The sequence below is a fragment of the Bemisia tabaci genome, chromosome 1, assembly GCF_918797505.1.
Source record: "Bemisia tabaci chromosome 1, PGI_BMITA_v3".
Classification (NCBI taxonomy): domain Eukaryota; kingdom Metazoa; phylum Arthropoda; class Insecta; order Hemiptera; family Aleyrodidae; genus Bemisia; species Bemisia tabaci.
This window is the reverse complement of record NC_092793.1, coordinates 31,671,601-31,691,120: the sequence shown is the minus strand read 5'-3', so window position 1 is coordinate 31,691,120 and position 19,520 is coordinate 31,671,601. Positions and strand designations below refer to the sequence as shown.

The following is a 19,520-nucleotide window of genomic DNA, read 5'->3' as shown; positions in this document are numbered from 1 at the left end:
GTGTCTGACGAAGACACATGGTTTTTTTACTGCAGAATTTTAGAACTAAAAATTCAAGCTCAAGAGAATAGCTATTCTTTTCCAATTATCTCAGACGTAGCTTAGTAACATTTAATGGAGAATTTAACAAAAATAGTAAGGTTGGCTTGACACAAAGGTTTCTTTTCATCGTACAAATAAATGAAGCCATAGAGTCTCATTTTCCCCCAATATTCTGCAATAATTATTCGATTTCAATATTTCGATTTTATATTTCATTCATTTACAACATTGCTTTTTCGCCGAAACTTCTATACCTTCAAAGCTCAAAGGAATTAATTTTTCCTTTCAATGCTCAGAATCGAATCGTTTACAGATCCTCCCTCTCAGTTACACTTATTTTTCATTTTAATTGGCTCTTTTACGTATTTTTAAATTTATACAGAACGCAGCTTGAAAAGTTTTTTTTTTTATTTTTTAAAGGAGATAACTTAAGAAAATCTATCAACATCCTGTTTCCTTACTCGATGCATTCAATTCTCTTGGTACAAAGACCTCTCGCATTTGATAGATTTTAATGAGGCAATCCAGGATATAATTCATAGCTACTCTACTATCACTGTGTCAAAAATCAAATAGATTCATGATAGAATTTACCATACTTCTGGTAAAATTTGCCGTACTTCTTCAGTGTCTGCGATTTTCCCACGCTGTATATGCGAGTCGCTTTCGAATTGTCTAGGATCAATCGCTGCCTTTTACTTTTATGTATACAGGGTGGCATTAATTTCATGAAGCACTCGTGCTCAAAAAAATTACGCAGCCATATTCTCAATGTCTCATATCTTCACGCAAAATCTATAGAGCATCAAATTATTGCTAAAAATCTCTGCTCTCTCATTTTCCTTGAGTTAATACTGAAAAAAGCTGGAAAAGTCGGGAAATTGATTTTTGTCAGGTTCTGTCTGCAGATAATTCATTTCTGGAGCCGTTGTTGGAGTAATTGCGTAATAAGTTTCCTCTACTTTCCCTCCTCTCTCTCCTACTTTCTTAAAATAAAAAGAAAATGAACTCATCTGAATATTTATTGTTAAAAACAATTGAGTGAACACTACAGATAGGATCCAAGCAGTCGAAATCGCTTCTGCGGAGAAGTGTTTATTTATCCTCACTCCGTTGTCTTGAAAGCAAATCTGAAAAGTTAATAACTAGAAATAACTCGTGAGCTTGCGATGGCACTTCCTTGGCTCTCGAAAAGTCTCATCGAAAGAGGAGACGCATCTTGGGACTTCCCGTGCTCCTAAGCCGCGGCTCCACAGACAGCGCGCTATGCGAAGCGAACCGCGCGATTGAGTGCAGAGCGATTTTAAAGCTGCCATACTGCCGTGCTTAGGAAAAACGCCGTATGAACATTCGAGAGTCGCCAAATTTCCTCGAATAAAATGTTTATTTTTCAGGAAAGTCATGAATATTTTCTCTTGAAAATTTTAGATGATTTTGATCCGATTGCGATTAAAAGATTTTGAAAAATCTAAAGAAAAATATGCAGAAATTTCCCCTAAAATTTATATTTCATGCAGGGAAATTTGGCAACTCTGTGATGTTCATACGGCATTTTTTCTCAGCACGACAACGTAGTTGACAGATGCTGGCGGTACAAATCGCTTGATCAGTGGAAATAGGCAACTGAAAAGTCCTTGCATGTGGTCGTCTACCTCTGCTGCTTCGCGTCGCTCACACTCTGTGGAACCGTGGCTTCAGCCTCTCGAAGCCCGAGTGTCAGGGAACACTCGGTGCGGGAAAGAATTGCAGCAAATTACAGGACAAACGCCGTGTCGCGTCGTGGAGATGCGATTGCTGTTGATTCAAGAGACGGCTTTTGCTTTTCGCCTTTGGGAAAAAAGAAGAACGACAAACCAGGCTACCGGAGCCAATTTGTGCAGTATCGCTGCCACATGATACCTGTACAATTTTCAGATTCCTTTCATCCTCGAGTGGCAATAATGTATCACATATTTGGTAGTATTTCTGTCAAACGGAACTATGTGCATTATGACGTGAGCTCTATTATGCATATATTCTAATGGGTCTCAGGGCTTATGTTTTAATGCACATAGTTCCGTTTGGCAGAAATATGTCCATTTGAAGGATCTCGTTGGTAGGATTTGCTTATGAAAAAAGCACGAACCTTTGAAGACTCAATTTAAGGGCAAAGGGCATTTAGAATCTCGACATTGCTAACGCTGCAATTTCATTGCAGAATGTCCTCCCATTAAAATTTATTTTTAATCTCGTGTGTGTGTGTTTGTGTTCAATTAGCTATCAATTTATTTTTATCAGTTTTATCCTTTTAACACGTGCCTGCAATCAGGACCTATGCCTTAGCCAAAGGAAGGAGAAGTAATAGGAAAATGTTTTTTAGAAAGAATACGTTAAAGGTGCGTTTTAGCCCGTAATGGAGTACTAGACAACGCGAGAAGTATTCATGCAGTAGGCGCTAACATGCGTTCGACGCCGACCGCACCGTTTGGTGCAATGCATGAAGTATTCCTGCAGTCTTGCAGGCGCTGATATGAGTTGATGCCGACCGCACCGTGTCTAGCGCGATTAATCGAACTTGCGTAAGGGTAATCACGGCATCGAAAAATGGGGCTTAGAAGGTCCATGTTGTGTTTCGACGCCGTATGAGCACCCCAACGTTGCCTCGTTTCCTCCGATAAAATATTTTCTCTGAGAAAAGTTAGAAAAGTTCTGTATGTTTGCTTTTTTAGATTGAATGGATCGTTAAACAAGGTACGAATTTAAGCATTCTAATACATGATTCTTAACCAGAATTTCACGTAAAACACTATTCTTGCATTAAAAATCACTGAAATGAACTCCTAACTAAGATATTAACGTTTTAAATTTACATTGGTTACGGGAATTTTTAATTGCCCGGTTGCAAGAAACACAATATTCTACGTGAGTCAAATCGCGCACTACAACGGTTTAAGCAAGCTTCTCAATCGAACATTGTTCATTTCCCACTGGGATTGAGAAGCCTCCCACTCTTTATGGTTCAAAGTGTGAACAATTTGCTACATAGCTGAGCCAAAGTGTCAAGATTAAAATTGTCATATTTTCTTATCGCAGAGACTGCCACGATAACGTTTAGCTTGCGATCTGATCTGACTACGTAGACCATTGTGTTTTCATGAGTGGGAGGTTTGAATCCACGCGTCAAGGAACATTAAATATCTTGGTTAGGAGTGAATTTCAGTAATTTTCGTAGCATAAATCGTGTTCTACGTTAAATTTTGGTTTTGAAACATGCATCAGAATGCTTAACTTCGTACCTTGCCTAGTGGTCCATTTTACGCCTAAAATTTCATTCTCCCGAATTTGCATTTTCAAGAGGAGAAAATGCACGACGGTTGAAGCTCGAATATAATTCGGACTCATCTCCCACCAAAATATGACTTGGCCCCTACTTCAGTCCAATTAGACTATGACAAAACTCTGATGTAATTTAGCCCAGCACGAAGCCGAGAAGCATCCCTTTGGTTGACTTTTCTATACGGAGAGAACACGAAGAAACCGAAGAATGAAAGTTCAGATCTGTTGGACCTCGTTTCTTTTCAGCTCAGTTTGCTCTCTCAATAATTTGCTTTTCGGGTTATAACGGATGCAGTTCGGTCGACCTTTTGACCTTTTCTGCGGAGACCGTAACAAAATCAGGATTCGCCATTAGCTCGAAAACTTTAAAATTACTTCGGCACTCCCGCGCGCTGCTAGACAGCGAACCAGCGCAGCGTCGAACTTCGGGAATTGCTGCCGCCGTGGAGTTACCTCACGTACAGAGAATAAGGAGTAAAAAGAGCCAAACTTTTCTCCGCAAAATATTCTGAAATTCATCGGTTTCGGCGGGCAACGACTTCCCGAGTTGAAATTTCGTTCTCTCGCTCGCTCTGCAGTCTCGGATGAAGCTCTTTCACCGAGCCAAAGCTCTGCATCCCAACAACATATTTTTCAGGATTTTTCCGTTTTTTAATCCTCCTTTTCGTTTTTTAATCCTTCGCTATTAATAGCGATTGAGTACCTATATTGAGATAGTATTGCCACTGGTGTTACCACCTCTGATTGGCTCAGCCATCTTAGGCGGAATGGAACCCTTAGGACCCAAAAATGGCGGACGCCATAAATTAATGTAATGCAAAATGACTCAAAATGTAGTTTTCTTTGCTTATCGTAACGAGAAATTTACCCAAATGCACTATTGCGACTTATATACATATTTTTAAGGCTAATCGTGTGCAATTTTTGAGAAAAATTATCGAGAATGTAGTAAGGTTGGCAGCAAGTACGGTTGGTGGTAACCGTCAAAAGTTGGCAATGACCCCCCTCCCATCCACAAAAACCAAAACAAATCACCGCCATTTTTGGGTCCTAAGCCTCTTCATGGGGCCAGTGGCCATACTCTCTCAATATAGGTACTCTAAATAGCGAATTGCTTTTATCATTCAGAGATGAAGACACCGCGCATATATTTTGGAAACTCGCTTTGGCTTTGCAAACAGTAAAAGCTTTATCGTCGTTTCCTAGACAATAGAAGCAGGGTCGCCGCAGTCAGGGAATACCGGGAAAATCGGGAAATGTCAGGAAATTTCTGAAAGTCAGAGGAAACCGGGAAATATCAAGGAAAATAACCAAAATTTCAGGGAGAAATCGTCAAATCACCCTAATTTGCTTTCGCGAGTGGGTTTGACGCTTCGTAAAACAAATTTTGCCTGAAAATTATTTCTAAATAAGTCTTTTTAACAATCTGTCATTTGTTCAATTGTCAGGAAATTTCAATAAAATGTGTCAGGAAAATCAGGGAAATGTCAGGGAATTTAGTTTTCCAAATTCTGTGGCAACCCTATAGAGGATATCTTCATTTACCGGTTGCTCTGACTCCATTCAAGTTGTTACAAGAATATGGCTTCACAATTTCTTTCCAAAATATCGCTGATTTTTGCTGTCATCAGCAGAAAAATCAAGGAACGATTGTGAACCATGCATACGACCCGCTGTTTGGCAACGTCGCGCATTGATTTTAGTTCGTTTCTTATCACGACCGGGCGGAAACACAAAAATCCGCGCGAACGGGCGAACGGTGACAGAAAATCATTGCAGGTGACTCACGAGCATGGATAGGAGAGCAACGAGAATGCTTTATTTTATCGGGGGCACGAAAAAGGTGTGGCGCCTCTGGCTAGGTTCCCGTTGGCGCCTAGTGGCGCTTAGTGGCGCCCGGCGCACAGCGGATCGAGTCCATGGAAGAGGTCGGACAAGATGTGGAAACTTTGAAAGCTCATAACTCCGTTCTTACAAAACTTTGAGGTTTTAAAAGTGTTTCCATTGGTTCCCTCCTGAAATTTGTTTTCAGAAGCACCCCTTTAACTTTAAGATGTGATGAAACAAACATCAAAATTAGCAGTTTTTGTCAAAAATTTTATGTCCAACCTCTCTAACTGACTCGATCCACTGTGCGGCGTATTGCTGGAGCCTCCTTGTCTGAGTAGTGCGTGACCGGAGCTCACTTACGCTCCACAATTGTCGCCCCTAGCGCCTTTCTATGTTCCGCACGTTTCTAAAGTCAGTTTCGACCCTTGTTTGATTTTCCTTTATCGCTCAGTCTAACAAACTCGGATCCTTTTCCAAGGAGAATTCCCACTGCAGGCTGATTATTGAAACTGATATACAAAACGATAGACAAAGAAAACATAGGGAGGATGCAGCGATCCCATTGGTTGAAACTAGTGGTTCTTACAGACTAAGGGGGAAATGATAGACTAACTAAAGGGTCTCTTGTCGGTTGCCGCTGGTTAGTCCATTACATACCTCCTTCGTCCATTGCAACTACCCGCTTCCACCAATAGGATCCCTCCAAATCTCTGTTGTCTTCTTTGTCTATTCTGGGGTCAGAAACCGAAAGTTCCGGGTGCTGGAGTCATAGCTTCGACCGCTCCGGCTGCGACGCCTGGAACTGTCAGCCTCTGAGCCCGGAACGCGGACGCAGTATGTCTATACAGCCCGTAAGTACGGCTTCCACGGCCGGAGTTATATTATTCAGTGTGACGAGACATTTCTTAAACACTTATTTATAACTGGAAAAACGCACCTCGCGTGCTGTTATGCTTGCTGTAGTGCTTGCTAAAGATGGGCTAAGCCCGAAATGCATCCAAGTCATTAAACCTTATTCAACAGCATGCGTGTTTCGGTATACTTTTTCAACTTATTTATGACTTGGTATAAATGAGTTTTTTTGAGTTTTGAGTTTGAGTTTTGAGTTTTCGTAACCTAAGGTCCTTTTTTCCTGAGGACGGTCTATTCTTTGATCGACGGTCTGAGAATACAATTCTCCGCCAATATTCTGAAATTCTGTTCAGAATGTATACTTTGATGCTAATCCAATAGAAGAAAAAAAGAAGGGGAAAACATCTTTATTTCTGAAACAGCATGAACCTGGCAGCGCGGTCGAATGCGTCGGACAGGGCTCCAGGTCACGGTGCGCTGAAACAATCGGCAGATCGCGAGAATGAGGGGAGGGGGTCGATGCGATTTATTCTGCCCCAGACGGGGGGGGGGCAGGGGGGTGTCGAAAAGAGAAAAGAAAATTTGACGCCAGCTCCGCCGCCGCCGCTGGAGCCAATTCATCACAATCGAAACCGGAGAACCCGCCAGTAGCTTCGCAAATATAGTTACCCGCGATGTTGTCCTTCTCCCCGGAATATACCCCCAAATCCCATCCCCTCAAAACCGCAGGAACCGAGGGATGTCGCGGCAACGCCGCGATTAGCTGGCAGAATTTCAATGATTCCGCCGTGTATCACCGCGTCGCTTTTCGATGTCGATGAACCGTGGCACGATTCATGGAGCTTTTTTCCCGCCAACGTGCTAGCGGATAAGGGGGGGGGGGGTAGTCGCGAATTTTGCTATTCCCTCCTTTTTCCAAGTTTTGCTGTCCGTAATCGATGGTCATCGTTTGAAACAAACAAGAGCGGATCATTTGATCGGTTGTAAGTGTGTCGAGTTGCTGACGACCCAGAAAACCTAGGAAATGATAACGAAACGGAATCATCGGAGTTTTGAAATCTCACGAAACGCTTTGATAGACCTATAACGAACGAATGACATCATGATTCTTCATAAAAAAATGGCGCTTTTTGCAAAATCTAGGGATTTTTTAAGTATATTTGAGCAGATCTGGGGATTTAGGGATTTTTAGCGAAATCTAGGCATTTTTTTTCTTCCCCGCTAGGGATTTAATATCGGAAGACTGGCTTCCAGTATCGTAGCGTTGATCGTCGCTGATGTCGAAATGGAACCTAATGCCGGACTTACTGTAACACCTCCATTCCTCAATTCCGGTGAGGAATACGTCTCTACCCTTAACTCAATATAAATATACAAATTGATAAGTGAGTGCTTTAGTCTCCTGAAAACAGAATTGCGAAACTTAAAATTGGAGAAAAATGATGAGTAAATGAAAAAATGGAACCAATTGATGGGATATGTCGCATGCCATTCTGACACAAAATATGGCGTCTATCGAATCACCTTAACTAAATAAAATAACCAAATTTTCAACTATCAACTATCAAAATTCAAACTATCAAAATTTCCAACAATGACAAAAATGATTGTAATATACCTATAATGTAATGAAATATACACGCTCTAATCATTTAATTTGTATTACCTTTATGTTATGTACCTAGTACATGTTATACTATTTTTATAATAAATTTTGCCAACATGCTTTTCAATTCAGTCTACAACATTTCATTCCGACGTGGCAATAATGATTTATAATGCCCCTAAACATTAAAATGAATTACAATAGTAATGCCGCATTATAATGTCGTATTATACATCGCAACGATTCATGTCCTACTGATTATTGATTATTGTAAGATGAATTCTGTTTTCTCTGATTGTATGTTTCATACGTGCGAAGCAAGTACGGGTCACTAGAAACGTGGTTCGTACGGGTGGCTGATGAAATTGATCTTCGAATACCTTTTGATGAGCTAGGGAAATGGAACCATCTGCATCTCATGGACAATAAATAGTTGCCGTAATTGAGGTCATCCCGTGATTAAGGTGCCGTGATTTAAGTCATAAATTCTTCATCTAATTCTTGATTCATCTCCAAAATGTCTGCTAAAGCTTTCATGCGCTTCTCCTCGTATGCATGAATGAGCAAATTGGGTATCGAACAAGCGGACACTTTTTGAAAATTTAGATGATTCTGGACAATATCGTACAGAAGTCCACGAGCTGCAGATAGAACCATTACCTCTAGCTCATCAAAAGTTATTCGAAGATCATTCAACAACCTCTTTGACAAGTTGCAAAAACTTTTCGTTAACAATAGTGTCACACGGTACTAGGAATATTTACTATTTAACGAACCTTATATTTCCCTGACTCAGTCCTAAATTATAGAAGTATGCGTTACTTTTCCAGCAATCCAAAAAAACAATTATACAAAAACCAATACCTACCTACACTTTCAGATATAAAAATGCAAATTTTTTGCAGCCTCGCTAAACGACTTATCAACCAGAGATTTTTTAGGAAGCGGACCTCCAAAGAGCTTTCAAAATTAAAAGTATACAACAAGTGATAATGCCATGTATTCGCCATATCAAAGCCCAATACACATTTATACACCGGCTACGTAAATCTGCTAAGTTACAAAACATGAATCGACAGTTGTCGGATTGTACATCAATGACAAAATGTGTCTAGGCCCTCATTCTTGACTACAACTACTGCCCCCAGAGCCGCTCTCCGACGCCAATGCGTTGGAGCTTCCTGCTTGTTTTATATTTTTTATGAAGATGCGACAAAAGTCAGCAACCATGGAAAACCCAGGAGGAAGCAAGTGTCAACTTGCAGAAGTTTGAGAACGCTTGCGGAAACTAAGGGAGTTTTGAAAAAGTTGCCGGTCAAAAAATTTTAGACATTTTTTTTATTTCAATCGAAAAATTGCGAATTTTGAAGGGGTTGCTAAGCACGTAAAAAACCGGGAATAGGAGTAAACGTGACCGTGAATTCTTGAAAGCCTCAAAAATCCAAGTTAGTTTGGAAAAAAATATAACTATGTGAGACATTTTAATTACTTACGATAGTTATAGAAGAAAAGAAAGGAGAGGAGGACGAAGAGTCTTACACTAAGTTCTGTTACCCCGATTTTTCTTGCATTTCTTCATCAAGCGAATTTCTCGTTTGTCAAGTCGCGTTGTTTAATTTTGACCGTCAAAATTGCGCAGTATGACAGCTACCAAAACTACTTCAACTACTACTTAATCATCCAATTCTGCAAAAAGGAACGGACCGAATCCCATCGAATCTCTCTCGATTGACTTGTCATAAAGTTTTATTACAATCGAAAACTTATTAAGACCCTCCTCCCCCCTACCAGCCCCCGATCTTTCGTCCCCGGAGCTTGAATCGGGAATAAATCATTACCACTGGGGAATTCTAGAGCGAATAAAGTTGTCATATTTCCTATGAAGCTCCCATTCCACGCGCCATCAGTCGGGATGTTTCCGATTAGCCGGCAATCGCGAGTAGAACCTTGCGAATCTTGTCACAACAAGTTTCCGCACAAGTTCTCGCTTTTCGGCCAAGATGTGCGTAGCGTGAGGTCCGGGGAGCGTGGTGGTTGTTATAACGTATTGATTGCTCTTCACCTGAAAAAGGAACACTCGTGGCGAAAGAGCAACTTGTTCGCTCTTCTCCACCGAGGTCGACCGATTGCATTGTTTTCCTCCGAGTAACAAGATAGTCTGAAATATGTTGTCTCTTCACGTGCTAGTTTCCCTCCCAAGAGAATTAATAATCATGAAAAATGTTGCTGTCAATATTTTTTTTTCTCCAATTTTTTTCCAATATCCCGATTACAATCTATAATCTCACGAGAAAGTTCCTAGCATACGTTACACTAGTTTTAGTACATGCTCCTCCATAAAAAAAAACTTTTTTTTTTTTTTTTTAATCATTTTGAAGCATACCCTATCCATTTTTCGTGGGAATATTCCACCGGATGAGATAATACCGTCCTTAAAATCGGGTTGTGAGGGACCGAAATGTATACCTCGAAAGCTTTCCATCAAAAGGAAAAAAAAACATGGCTCAAGGTTTTGAATTTAAGCGTTATGCGTTACAGTTTCAAGCATCTAGCGCCTGAACTTGATGAGAAAAGGCAAATATAGAGTAAGAATCTGTATGTCTAGTTGGAAAACGGTTTTTTTTCGCTTAATGTAGTTAACGCGTCTACTTGTTTACATGCTCTCATTTTACTTTCAACACATATAAACTGATCTTGTTTCGAAAAATGCCTCAACCAACCAACTTTAATTTTCTAGATAGTAGGTTACATCGAAATGGGCATAAGTCGCTGTATGGCCTTTTACCGAAAAACGCCTCATGCATGTAGACGATGCATGTAAGTCGAGCAACAGTGGACCGTAGTTGAAGATTGGATGGGGGGTGGGAGGTAGCTCGCCTGGACGCGGAAATTGGGTTCAATGGGGCTGCTCACCGTCACCGGGCAATAAAGATGTCACGCTCCATAATGCATCGTTTAACTATTTATGTGACCACCCTTGCAGTTCTCCAGCATGTGACCCAGTTATGCCCCGCCACTCGGTGCTCCGCTCACAAATAATCTGTGGAAAACCCTCGGTGAGCCCTCTCGGGGGTGGAACTCTCATGTTATGAACTGAGAGGACAACGCTTGGTCGCTGTTGAAACCATTTCGACTTTTCTGGAGATAGATACCGAAGCAATGGAGCCATGGAGGGAGCTTTTCTCGGATCGAGTTTTGCGCTATAACGACGTCATCCGTCGCTCTCCAGAGTGGGATGAACTTATATTCTTCCTCTTTCTCTCCCTTTGACCAGAGCTTAAGCCTTGTTTATTCAGCCATTACCGCATAAGACTAGGAGAAAAGTCATAAAATCGTTAAAAATTGATGACTCACCTCAGGCGCAGAATGAGACGGCAGAAATATTGCAGGGTTGTAGAATAACGCGTCTCTCGTAAAATTTCGTGGAAAAACCAAAAAGTCCATCGAAAGATCGAAAATTCATATTTAGGAGGAGGAAAAACCAATAGATATCCGACCTAAGAGCTGACAGTTGAGTTGACGCAGAAATACAATGTATGAAGATGACTTCAGCCAATCATCCAATGCCACCGCCCCCCCCCCCTGCCTGGCTACGTCATCATTTTCCGCTTAAAATACCGGTATTTTGGCATTTTCAAAACGGGTTTTTTTTTAAATTTTGGGTTGAAAAATCCTAAAAAGTTTCCAGAGACTTGTTTCACTCCGTAATCTCAGAATTTAAAAAAATGGGTGCTACTTACCCAGTCTAAGGATTTGCCAATTTCTCATCCTGAAAATGGGAGTCGTCAATCGTATTTTAAGACCAGTCATTTGACTTACATATGGGTTTATATCATATTGACCTTGACATTTTAACAAAAATATTTGTGCCGTACGACCAAGGCTTTTGACATGGCCGAAACATCAAATTTAGACGAAACGCGAGAAGTGGCGAGGCGTGAATGATCGATTCTCGATATTCCCCCCTATGAAACTATGCTAAAGAATCGATCATTAAGGTGTTCATTGCAAACACCCTGTTCATCGATCCTTTTCCACAGGTTTAAATGCAGATCAATCGATGTATCGCAAAGCACGCCACGCTACTGCACGCGAGCGCTTATTCCGAGGGCGACTTTTTGGCCGTGTCTGGCTTTCAGATCGGAAAAACCTTGGAAGGTAAATAGAACTAGGAAAAAAGTTGGCCGGCCCCGATGAGAGGGAAGATAAACAGAGAGCGCGCTCGCTGGGATGAAAACACAAACGCGGACCGGGGACCGGAGATGAGGTTAGCGAAAAACGGATCGAGAAAAAGTTGTCAAAAGTCGGGTCGGATTCGCTCGAAAACAAAGCGGGTGGGAGAGAGAATGGAAACGAGGATGGGGGCGGGGGTTGTATCCGATCTTCGCAAGCGCCACCCCGTGCGAATCATCCCGGGAAGATGGCAATAGATTATTCCCCGGAATACGCCCTAATCTGCAGAAAATCGCATCGAATGCAACGCCAAGGAAACCCTGCTTTCGAACCGATTTTTACGTTGGAGGTGCTCGGAGATTTTCATCGGCTGATATGGATGGATTCAAGGGAAGTATTTACATTTACACTGCGGTATTTCAAAATCTCATCTCCTATTGCAACTTTTTCTAAGAAAACCAACCATCCCACTCAAAAACGGGCCTGATGCGTTGGTCACAGAATCGTGTTTTGATGCTTGATTCTTGTAGGTTAGCTAAAAATAAGAAGATCCGTCTAAACCAGCTAAACAGCAGACCTACGTTGAATATTAACCGAGATATTGTGCTTTGAAAAGTTAATTGGGTTCATGACGTCATCCTCCGCGGTAGTGAAACCGTTGGTTTCTTCCACCTTGCTTCCATCAGTCGGATGAAACTCGGATGGAAAGAGGGTGGAAGAAACCAAGGGTGCCCGGAAAACCGGTGGATGACGTCATAAACTGAATTTTTCAAAACGCGATTTATCGATAATATTGAACGTAGAAAGTTTCTGTTTGGATAGATCCTAATATTTTTAGCTAATTTGCAAGAACCAAGCATCCAAACACGATTCTGTGACCAGTGCAACTGACCTATTTGTTTTGATCCTGAGAATCTCCGTTAGAACCAGTGCAGTAGTCATACTATCCCTATGAAGATACTCTAGAAGCAGTTTGACACAACAATAACAATCGACCCGCCGGACCGCGAGAGGATCTCGTCCGTCGCCGGGCGAAGTTTTTGGACGCGGGTGAAAACTTAGAGGAGGAGTTGGCCGGTGGCGTCGGCGTCGGTCCCTGCAACCGGCGCCGGTCATTTTCAGTCCCCGCCGCCGATGAGCCGACGCCCCCCCCCCTTTAGGGGGAGCGTCGGAACGGACACGAGGATGAAAGGGCACCGACCACCCCCACTAGCCGCTACCCCTGGCCTGGACCCGGAACTCGTCTGCGGATGGAAATTAGAGCCGACTTGTCGGCGTGTGGGAACACCGCCTTGTTTGCTCAGCCAGCTTGGCTCGCGGCTTGCTAGCCCCCCCCCTCCCCCTCCGCCTTCCTACGTCCCCCTCCTGCCCTTTGATCGGCTTGCGATTTCCGCGCGCTACCCCAAAGCTCATTTCCGCGGATGAGATTATTTCTTTTTACGTTCAAAACGGGCGGGTATTTGGATAGCGTTAACCAAACCGTCATATGTTCGTTGGTTCTTCTAAAAAGAGTCTATCCGTCTAGCGAAAGAATTTGGTTCGAATCAAGTCGAATGGAGGCTGAGTTTTGGAGAATTTCATACCATATAGAAGATATTTTCCATATATTTCCCTCTATGGAGAACTTGGATGGTCAGGGAAAGTTAGGAGATTGACGGCAACCTGGGAATAGTCATGGAACTTGGCAAGCAGCGTGTAGCAGAAGACAGCGTAATCACTAATCACATGCAGAGGAAATAAATGTAAACGGAAGTTTTGTTTGAACAGAAATTTGGTAGTGCAGCCAACGTGCGTTACAATTCAGTTAACTGAAAATCTCAATTCAGAGGGAACAATCTCACTCGAGCACGGTTTTCCCTCATCAAAAGGAAGAAAGTTATTTTTGTTAGAAAGCCGAGGAAAGTCAGGGAATTCGACAATTTTGAAGTTATATCAGGGAAAAGCAAATACAATCAGAGAATCGGAAAATGGAAAAATTATAAGTCTTACAAGGGGTTGTACGATTAGAAAATCCAAACCCCAAAGACCTATGAAAAGTTAGCCGGCACTTAGCCAGACCCGTGGCATGCGGGGACTTGGAGCAAACTTATTGCTTTGCAAAGCACGCTTAATGAGGGAGTGTCGGCACTCGTAGAGTAGCGCGGCGAGTGGTGTCGTCTCAGAACATTAACCTAATCTTCATGTCCTCGCTCCATCCACCGTCTAAGTACTTAGAACCACAACCACTCTCTCGTAGGACGACCTGATGTCAGGTAAATCTTCATCCCTTCGCCCCCGCTCTCATTTGGTTTGCACCGCTCATTCATTTCCCGCGAGGTCATTGTCGACTTACAAACCGCAGCACCGAGGTAGGTTTGGATTATTTGAACGTCTTTGAAAGAGCGTTTAAGCGAGACATCTTTACGATGGACCCAAGAGTTAAAGTTAAAAGAATCACTAAATGGATTAGTGCACAGTTAAAAGAAGTAACCGACATTTTGGGGAATAAGTAAAACACCAAGTATGCTAAACGTGAGGTTTATATTATTTGGCTAGTTTTTCTTCAGGTGACATTGATTAATATCTTTAAGTCGAAATTTTGCAACCTCGTTGTAAATCAGGCGCAAGCCACCAGAATCAAACCAGAATCACATCGGCGACAGTCAGATGCGCTAGCCACTCGCAAGTCGTATGTTCTAAGTGATCGAAAGAAACAAGAAGTGTACGTTACGGAACACTTTCTTCATCCCCACATGTCTCAGAGTAACCTACGACTTCGGTCGATTTAATAAAACATTTAGTTGATCGACCAAGTCCTTTTCACCGACATTTCTTCTCAAACGATAGCAAAACAATGTTTCTTCAATTAAAAACGAAATAAATTTTGTTGGCAAGAAACAACGCTTTGAGTCAAAATAATATCTCAAGAATTTTTTTTTTGTGTTAGTTGGTCTAATCAAATCAAAAATAATCCAAAGTTACCGTAAACACGGACATTTTAATTCGTGTACGAGAGGAAATGTTTTTTTTTTTATTTTTTTATATTTTTATATTTTTATAAAAAAAATAATAATAATAAAAAAAATAAAACGCAGAAAATGCGTTACCTACGTAAACTGGAACTATTTCCTCTCGCTGGCATAGGGTTCAATTCCGTCATCCTAAGGCTGAACGCTGTAAGAGCATTCAGGCATGGTCATTGCTCCTTCAGTAAAATGCGATTTTACCAAGGAGCTCGTGAATATTTTTCCTTAAAATTTTCAGAAAATTTTGTTCGCAATTCAGTCTAAAATATCTGAAAATTTCAAGGAAAAATATTTTCTGAGAGGAAATTTGACAACATTCGAATGCTCATACGGCGTTTTTCCCTAGCATGGCAGAATTGGTGAGCACGTTACTTCCATCTCTTGGACGTGGAAAAGCTCAATTCATGATTCCTCCGTTCGATTTGATCTGATCAAACTTACGATGCGATCATGCGATGAAGCTCATGAGCTCATGCACCCGACGTATTTAAACTCCGCGAGACACGCCCCTCCTTACGAAGATTGTCAGATTCGGTTTTCCTTGCGTAAAAGTCCTGTCAAAAAAAGGAGCGAGGGAGTTTTGTTGGATTTCTCCGTTTTTTTCTTTTCGAGGAAAGCATTCAATTCCCTGCGAGGGAAACTCAGCGTCATAACAGTCGATGGGGCAGAGCGCCGAAGTGTGAGGCACAAAAAGATAAGGAAAGATCCGAGAAAAATATCGAGGTAAGGAACAGGACGGAAAGGATAGGGACCTTTGTGACGCGAGGAAAAAGGGATTCTAACGCGGTCGTTAAGCCGAGACCAGTGATATTTTGAATTCTATACATTCGAGGGATTGGCAGGGAGAAGCTAAGCATGTCACAAATTACCGGGACTTTAAAATCAATCTCGCCGTTGAGCCCAAGTCTGGAAGGATTTTTTTATCCTTTTTCCGCCGTTTAAATGGCCTTTCACCGACGGGAGGAGGCAACTCATGCAAAGGCGCGAATCAAGGCGTTTAAAGCGCTGCGCCTTGTCTTGTGGGATTCTTTTCACCGCTCACCTGACTGCTTTGACAACGATCCCGACTGTGCTCGGAGAGCTTGGGTAACAAGATCAAACTGAGCCAATCAATCTAACAAGATTAGATTTTTGGGGCTCTGATTGGTTCTGACGGTAGGCGCCAAAAGCCTGCATTTCTAAGCCTACGACCAATGAGAACACGATGCTTTATCAAACTGAGTCAATTTGATAGCGGTGCGCTCTGATTGGTGGGTGAATAGCCAAAACGGCAGCGACCTTGTTTGATTGATGAGCTTATTGTTGGTTGGATCATGGGACTCAGGTTCTTGCCTTCACAATTTCATTTATTGGCTAAAATCGCAAATGTGTGAACCTGTGAAGCCCCCAGTCACACGATATAAAACTATGCACCCTCAGTAGCATTGCATTAAAGATTTGTGCACAGCTTTGGATTACGTTTTTCTATTTTACTTCATGAAACTCAATTTTTATTCTCGATTTTAATAGTTCTTCTTTTATGTTTGTTCCAGGTAAGTTCGCACTGATAAGTATGCTAATTTGCTCAACTTTTCCAACTCGTAAGTATACCCTCAACACTTATTGTTCCAATAACACAAAGTTTGATTGATTTCGTGCCTACTGCTGCAGCTGTCGGGTTGCTCGGTTTGTTTCAACAATAGAGATAAAAGTATAAAAATGATCTCGATGACCTTCGTCAACAAGAAAATCCAAGATGTCCGAAATGCAAGCACCTCCTTTTTTTCTCTATGTAAGTTGTGGACTAAGTTCTCTGAAAAACTGGAAGAATAATATTTGCAAGATTCCCTAAAAAATCGTTTTTTATCCATCCAATTCCAGCAACATCTATAAGACCTTGTAAAAGCTCGCATGGTATTCTTTCTCAGCACTGTAGTATACCCGTTTTTTTATATATATCGAGACTCAGATGCACGTTGTGGATAAACACGATTAAACGGTAACGGCTTAGCGATGGCTATTAAAGCGATCATAACGGGCAATAATTTTCCGCGTGATTTACTCGACCCCCAATCGATGGTTGAAATAAGCGTAATAGCCCCTGCTTTGCCCGATGAGCTATGAAACTTTGCCGGGGAGGCCTTTCAGCGGGGTGGGGACGATAAACCCCAGAACAACGCAAAAGGAAAATCTGCATGTTTCAGTTGCCAAGAGCTCCTGGTATTATGCTCCATGAAAAAGGAAATTTACTCATTCTATCTACATATTCGGTCACTACTTGGAACACCAGCGGGCTGATTATTGAAATTTATAGACAAAGCGGGCTGATTTTTGAAATTGATAGAAAAAGCGCGATAGACCAAGGAAAATGATGATAAGGAAAGGAATTAAGGATTGTGGAGGGATCCTATTGGTAAAAGTGAGTGGTTCCTACACACTAAGGAAGATTTCATTTCTCTATTTTGACCTCTAATAATAGTAACCATCGGATGTAAAACTAACCCTGAATGGACCTTCAAACTCCAATCCTAAAATCCGATCTACATGTTCTAAAAATGTTTCTTAATGAAGATTTGAAACGTCAACAAAACTCTGAAATGCCTAATCTACTTAAAATCGAGAAGTTACCAGTTTTTGTCTGAATTAAAACCCGTGAACTAAGACCTCCGTTCGCAAAAAAAAAAAAAAAAAAAAAAAAAAAAAAAAAAAAAAAAAAAAAACAAACAAACAAACAAACAAACAAACAAAAAAAAAACGGAATGAACTCAAATAAATAGTGGTGAAACAAATGACGCAATGTGTCATTGACACATGTAAATGTCGTACCGAGATAAGGTTTTTACCATTTTTGTTCAACGGATTATTATCTTTGGTAAAATTAGGACACAAACTCTAGATGTGTGGACTGATTTCGGCTCATTTGTATAAAGCTTTACCATCAAGCTACGTACTGAATCTTTGCTCTTATTCGAGAAAGGTTGTGTCGTACTGTGTACTCATGCTATTTTCCACCATTTATTCTTTTAATCTCAACAACCCATTTTTTCTTTTTCTTGCTTCCCCCGTTTGTTCGCGGTCGAAGAATCGCTTTCGAAAATCGCCACGAGGAAGCCTGGAAAGCGCATTGCGAGAATTTCGCATGAAACCGGCACCATTCGACCCGGAAGTAGAATAAGTGCATTTTCGAGAGCGTACATTTGCACGAGATAAGTATTTTACATTTGACCCGCAGTAAATACGTTTTATGGAGTCAATAAATACCGCGCAACACTCGCAGAATTTTTCCCGATGCGAATCTTGCACGAAGGTGGTTTTCCCTCCCAAGCCGAGTGGCTGAACCACTTCAAAAGGAAAATTAATAGGTCATCCCCTTTTTTATTTGCACAGTTACGTCGGTCGTATATTCGAGGAATCGTATTTAATGTTTGATTTTAATTGGTGGAGTCTGATAGAAAACAGGAACCGCAAATGTCCATCCTTCGCGGTCCAAGCCTCATGTGGGCGGTACATGATAAAATATCGTCTCTCCTACCTTCTCCAGTTCTGCAATTGCAATACATTACACGACTTTTGCAATTTTGCTCACTTCTTATTAATATTCCAATAACAACCAAAGCCCAGAGCCCTATTAAGCATTTTTTTTGGCAGTTTCTCCTTCGTCATCTTATGAATATGACCATACCAGATCCGGTGTTTGGTGATGACGTCAAATACCATGGAAAACTAATGTTAGAGGTTATCCCCTAAAATTCTGGTACTACCCCAATTTATTGGATGATACGCACATTTCCAATTAATTGTGGTAGTACCGCAACTTGAGTTGAGGTAGTCCTCAATATTTGGGTTACTAGTCTAATTTACCTTAATTATTTGGAAATGCCCATAGCATCCAATAACCCCGTGGTCTTTTTTCCCGTGACGATAGCATTTTCACCTTACATAATCTGGCGTTTTCTATCACAACGAACTCGATCCTTTCCAGGTATTCTTGCTGATACCTCCTTCTGAAATCCATCTCCGTCGCCTCTTATATTCATACTGTATCCGTTTCCTGAGCTGTTAAACTTCACATCCACACGTTAAAATACTTCTCTCTATACAATGTAGAAAATTCTACTCTTGTTCTGTTTCGAAATTCGCCGATATAAGAGGCTTCCATTAAACATCGCTGAAGCCTTCCTTCCGAGGTTGATTTCATGCATGACAGGTCTTACTATTCGGGATAACCTGGAAACCCAAATACTTTGGTATAGTCATTAATTCTTTTTAACTTTTACGTACCTTAACGAGCCCGTTTGCCTGACTCCATCAGAAATTACATTATAGATAGAGAAAATAAAATTGTTTGAAGATGGTAAAATCTTTCGTGTCGTTAAAGTGAAGGAAGCGTTCATCAATCCATTTTTTTTATCTCAGACGTGCGCTAGTGACAGCGAATCTGGAGATCGATAGTTCAGCCGTCTCTGACCAGTACTTGCGAGGGCGGAAGGTGCTGCGTTTTCCTAGGCTCAAATTAACCGTTGACACGCACCCTGAAACCAGGGCACCAGGTTTTTGGTCTTACCCATCCGCACCAGACATCATTAATAATTCTGAAAGGGGAAATCCTCCGACCAGCCCTGCACGTTGTCGGTTGGTCGCACCGCACTTTCTGAAGGCATATTTCTCTCTTCTTTTTTCGAGAATAAATCACGCTAATTCCTCCTATCTTCGGTTGA

General features: G+C 41.5%; 1 protein-coding gene across 4 annotated transcripts in view; it reads left to right on the top strand.

The window, feature by feature from the left end:
* The window catches only part of Eip63E (cyclin dependent kinase Eip63E), a 292,468-nt gene that overhangs the window by 237,173 nt on the left and 35,775 nt on the right, over positions 1 to 19,520 (top strand). The window lies entirely within an intron of this gene.